This window comes from Theropithecus gelada, chromosome 12 (assembly GCF_003255815.1).
Source record: "Theropithecus gelada isolate Dixy chromosome 12, Tgel_1.0, whole genome shotgun sequence".
NCBI lineage: Eukaryota > Metazoa > Chordata > Mammalia > Primates > Cercopithecidae > Theropithecus > Theropithecus gelada.
Window position 1 is genome coordinate 92546124 of NC_037680.1, and position 5827 is coordinate 92551950.

Consider the following 5827-nt stretch of genomic DNA (forward strand, 5'->3'; position numbering starts at 1 on the left):
ACCCCTCTAAATCAATCACTAAATGAGAAAAAAATAGACAGAACTTCGTAAATTGACTCAGGCTTTTAAAAATTGTCTCTCCTGATGGAGACTGGGGGATGATAGCTTGACGCTCACAGACCACAAAGTGAGTCAACAGCGGCATCTAGTGTTCAATCAGAATCCTGCAAAGCCCCTCGTTGGAGATGGGAGAATCTGTTATTCTAAGACGCAAATCAGTTACATTTATCCACCCATGGAAATCATTGAGAAGCACTCACCGGAGTGTTTATGGTGCTACTTCCACAGACGTTCACAGGAGAAGGACGGCAGGTTGTCCTAATTCCAGAGAGACCGAACATCACACAGCCTTGGCATGCATCTCACGCCCATCTCAGCCTCATCTCAGCTTCCCCTCAGACTCAAACTCAAAGACAGGACTATGTGCCTGAGAGTTCCTGAAGGCGAGAAGCCCTCTAAGATGGTTTAACAGCCTTCTCTGGAGTAAACGGAATAGATTGTGTTAATTGTTGGAAATAATCCTGCTTTTGCCTTAACTTTTTCTGGACACCCTGAACTCTTCAGTGAATAGTGAATTCTGGGGAAACTATTTAATCGGCTACAATCTATAAATAAGGGGTGATTTTAGATCTGTGTATGCCAGTGATTTTCAACATTTTTCCCCAGCTATGAAATTCTTTAAGGGAAAAACATGAGATATTTGGAATGACAACGTTACAAAGAATAGATACATATACATAATCTATAGCTGATCTCTTTCAAGGGGGGTTGGTGTAGAAAAACCAGATCTACAGCCACTCAGCCTTCCAGAACTCCCACCCTTCTCTTGCCTCTCCTCACCCCACTCTCCTTGGCCTCCCACCCTGTTGGCCCAGCCCCGTGCCACTCCCAGCTTCTGAGGCTTATCTGCAGAGACCTAGGTACTCCTAGAATAACACAAGCCTTTTAAACTTGGATCTGTTTTCTTTTGGAGACAAGTGACAGAAAGGCACCCAACAGACCTGGGCAAAGGATACAAGGTACATTAATATAGGTTAAGATGTAACCTAGCAGACACAGAAAGCTACAAAGAGCAGGAGGCTTAGCAGCTTTTTGCCACTTGGAAAGACAAGCTTCCCTTGTTTTCCATACCCACCAAGGTGCCCTGCTTTCATCCTCATCACTTTGCTGATAGCACCATGTCTTTGGCTGAGGATGCCATCAGATCCTTTGGGAAATTCTCCTTGCCATTCCGAGAGATTTTATACCCTCCTGAGCCCTCCCGGGGGCTGCCAACTTGTCTGCCCATAGATGCAAGTTACTGGTGACAGTGCCAGCAAAAATCTGAAGGGTTACTGAAAGGAGAGTCAGTGGGCAGTATCCCACAGCCAATTTTCCAGGCACAACACCCTTCTCACTCTCATCCTTCAGGTCTCCCTGTGACATCTTCCTAATACCATGTGCCTTGGAGCTTCCTCTATAATTATTCATTCACTGAGAAAGCATAATTGGACATATTCCAAACTACCCCAACCAAAAGGCCAGCATTTGTTATGGTTGGAAACTACAAGTTTACCTGGATTATAAAAATAATAAGCTCGGGCACAGTGGCTCAGGCCTGTAATCCCAGCACTTTGGGAGGCCAAGGCAGGTGGATCACCTGAGGTCAGGAGTTCGCAACCTGGCCAACATGGTGAAACCTCGTCTCTACTAAAAATACAAAAAACTAGCTGGGCGTGGTGGTGGGCACCTGTAATCCCAGCTACTCAGGAGGTGGAGGCAGGAGAAACACTCTAACCCGGGAGGCGGAGGTTGCAGTGAGCCAAGATCACGCGATTGCACTCCAGCTCGGGCAACAAGAGCAAAACTCCATCTCAAAATAATAATAATAACAGCATCTTCTCAACAACAAAAAACCTGGAAGCCAGCCCTTATGGCTGAAATGTCATTTGTATGGCTTATCAGAGAATAAAATGAAGATTCCTCTCCATCTCTTTCACTCAGTAAACTATGTGTCAGATGTATGTCATTCTTACTCAAAGCTTATTAATGATAGGTACCACTGAGCAATTGCCACCAGACAGGCTTTATTCTCAATCCTTCATCTCAGGATTTCTCAATCTCAGCATTATTAGTATTTTGGGATGTATAGTTCTTTGTGATAGGGGCCTGTATTACACGTTGTAGGATGTTTAGCAGCATCCCTGGCCACCCACAACATGAGAAGTGCTTCCCCCAACCCCTCCTCCAGTTGTGACAGCTAAGAATATCTCCAGATATGGCCAAATATCCCCTGAGGAACAAAATTGCTCCCCTCCCCTGTTATATAAGAATCATTGCCTTGACCAGGTGTGGTGGCTTATGCTTGTAATCCCAGCACATTGGGAGGCCAAGGCAGGTGGATTGCTTGAGTACAGGAGTTCGAGACCGACATGGTGAAACCCCATCTCTACTAAAAAACACAAAACATTAGCTGGGCATGGTGGCACACGCTTGTAGTTCCAGCTACTCAGGGGGACTGAGTTAGGAGGATTGCTTGAGTCTGGGTGGTTGAGGCTGCAGCGAGCCCTGATGGTGCCTCTGTACTCCAGCCTGGGTGGTAGAGCGAGACTCTGACTCAAAAAAAAAAAAAAGGCACTGCCTTATAAATTAATTATATAATTCATGCAAAAACCTAGACAGATTAGATGGTTTTATTTCTCTTGTTTTAAGTTGACAAAACTAAAGCACAAAAGGCTGTATAACTTTCCCAACTGTACACAAGTAAACTCATCTTAAAGTCTAGCACTCCAGCACCAGAGCCTATGCTCTCCACCACTCTGTTCCATTCTCTAAATGCCAAGCCCCAGTTTATTAACCAGAATCAGCAGAACTCTCAGAAGAGTTGGTAATTTCCCTGGCACCATCACTGTCTTGGGTGGATGTGCTGCCTCTTCCAGAGGCCTGGACAGTAAAAAGAAAAACAAGAGTTAGATCAGATCTTTTCAACCTTGCCCTCATGTGTGAAACTATATTTCTCAGGACATCTCAGCTAAGAAGCTACTATAAAGTTTCAAGAGCAGTCACAAAACAAAATTTCTCTAGTTTCATCTCAACTCACTGTAGCCACCCTCACCTCAGGAATTTGGAAATTCCTTCCAAAACCTTTGGGCCCCTGATTTACTCAGAAACCACAGCTGGAACCACTTCAAGTGGTGTCTTAGTGGGTGCTGTCTGAATTGATCAATTCCCATGCATTAGCTCATTTAAACTTTATAACAAACATTTCACCCATTTAACTATAGGGGAAACTAAGGATTAAAGTGATCAAATAACTTGCCCAAGGTCACTCACATTATTAGTCAGTATTCTTCCAAGAAACATAACCAAAAGGAGAAATCTATCTATCTACCTATCTATCCATCTATCTATCTACCTATCTATCCATCTATCTAGGGTCCATAAGACATTTTGATACAGGCATGCAATGCATGATAGTGACATCATAGAAAATGGGGTATCCATCCCTCAAGCATTTATCTTTCATGTTACAGACAATCCAATTACACTCTTTTAGTTATATTAAAATGTACAATTAAACTATTATTGCCTATAGTCACTCTGTTGTGCCATCAAATACTAGATCTTATTCATTCATTCTAATTTCTTTTGTACCCATTAACCATCCCTACCTTCCCCTCAAACCCCTTCTCCACGACCCTTCCCAGCCTCTGATAACCATTCTTCCACTCTCTATCTCCATGAGTTCAATTGTTTTGATTTTTATTTATTTATTTTTTTTTAATAAAAAAAATTGTATTTACTTAGAAGCATTCAGAATGTCAACAAAACAGCTGCAACTTTTTTTTTTTTTTTTTTGCAATTACAGAGTGGTATTCAGTTAACAGAACAACAATTATTTCGTATAAGCTGCATCAGAGACAACTGAAGATGAAAAAACTACCATCCCCATATATAACTAATTTGTGCTGTGCACCAACAAGAACCTGCTTTAAATTTCCATGCCAATTTACAACCCCCATACTGTACCAGGCAAGGTTAGTGGCTATTGAAAATACCACCAGGACAGGGCTATCTAAAGACACATTCGGTAGTGTGTTAACTATACAAAAAAAGACACTGTACAGTTTAAAAACAAATCTTACACAGCCTTACATTTCAATTTTTTTCTTTAAAAGGAGTGAGTTGTGTACAGGGGGGTTAAATGCTTTATAGACAAGAAAAAAAAACTGCGCTAGAACCAACTTATTCATCATCATCATCTTCTTTTTCATCTTCATCTTCTTCATCTTCCTCCTCCTCCTCATCCTCTTCATCTTCCTCATCTTCCTCCTCTTCCTTCTTTTTCTTGCTTTTTTCAGCCTTGACACTTCCCTTTTTTGCTGCATCAGGCTTTCCTTTAGCTCGATATGCAGCAATATCCTTTTCGTATTTTTCCTTCAGCTTCGCAGCCTTCTTTTCATAAGGCTGCTTGTCATCTGCAGCAGTGTTATTCCACATCTCTCCCAGTTTCTTCGCAACATCACCAATGGACAGGCCAGGATGTTCTCCTTTGATTTTTGGGCGATACTCAGAGCAGAACAGGAAGAAGGCCGAAGGAGGCCTCTTGGGTGCATTGGGATCCTTGAACTTCTTTTTTGTCTCCCCTTTGGGAGGGATATAGGTTTTCATTTCTCTTTCGTAACGGGCCTTGTCCGCCTTTGCCGTATCTTCAAATTTTCCTTTCTCTTTAGCAGACATGGTCTTCCACCTCTCTGAGCACTTCTTAGAAAACTCTGAGAAGTTGACTGAAGCATCTGGGTGCTTCTTCTTATGCTCCTCCCGACAAGTTTGCACAAAAAATGCCTATGATGACATTTTGCCTCTCGGCTTCTTAGGATCTCCTTTGCCCATGTTTAGTTATTTTTCCTCAGCGAGGCACAGAGTCGCCCAGTGCCCGTCCGGCTCTCACTTGCCCCGGCGCTGTCTCTATGGAGCTCAATGTACTGCAATGGCTGTGAGAGCTGTTTTGATTTTTAGATCCCACAAATAAGTAAGAACATTCAATGTTTGTCATTCTGTGCCTGGCTTATTTCACTTAACACAATGACCTCCAGTTCCATCCATGTTAGTGCAAATGACAGGATCTCATTCTTGTGTATAGGCACCACATTATCGTTATCCATTCATCTGTTGATGGACACTTAGCTTGCTTCCAAATCTTGGCCATTGTGAACAGTGCTGCAATAAGCATAGGAGTGCAGATTATCTCTTCGATACACTGATTTCCTTTCTTTTGAGTATACACTCAACTGTGGGATTGCCAGATCATATGGCAGCTCTAGTTTTAGTTTTTCGAAGAATGTCCAAACCGTTCTCCCTAATGGTTGTACTAATTTACATTCCTGCCAACAGTGTATGAGGCTTCCTTTTCCTTCACATCCTTGCCAGCATTTGTTATTGCCTGTCTTTTGGATATAAGCCCCTTAGACATCTTCAGACATGCCGGAATCCTTGAGTGGACGCAACATCCACTCTTTCTCCAAAGGTGCTCCAGAGATCACCTGCATCAAGCTATCCTGGAGCAGGGAGCATGAAAGCTGTGTGGTTTCTCAGGCAGGAGATCAAGGTCAACATCATCACACTAAGTCGCCTTGTTAATGTGTAACCTTGATATGATGTGATGAAAATGACGCTTTATCTCTGTGGCGTTCCCCCCAGTCTAATCACAAGAAAAATATCAGACAAATCCCAATTGAGGTATATTTTACAAAATATTTGGCCAGTACTCCTCAAAACCATGGACAGTGCAAGACACTATTATGCCCAAGAGGAGGAACCTAAGGAGACATGACAACTAAATGTAATG

At 42.6% G+C, this 5827-nt stretch overlaps 1 pseudogene across 1 annotated transcript; it reads right to left on the reverse strand.

Annotated features, from left to right (window-relative positions):
- Positions 1-3750: 3750 nt before the first annotated feature.
- Positions 3751-4960, reverse strand: LOC112635813 (annotated as a pseudogene). The gene has a single exon (XR_003122095.1). The product of XR_003122095.1 is annotated as a high mobility group protein B1 pseudogene (transcript).
- Between the last annotated feature and the right edge of the window lie 867 nt (positions 4961-5827).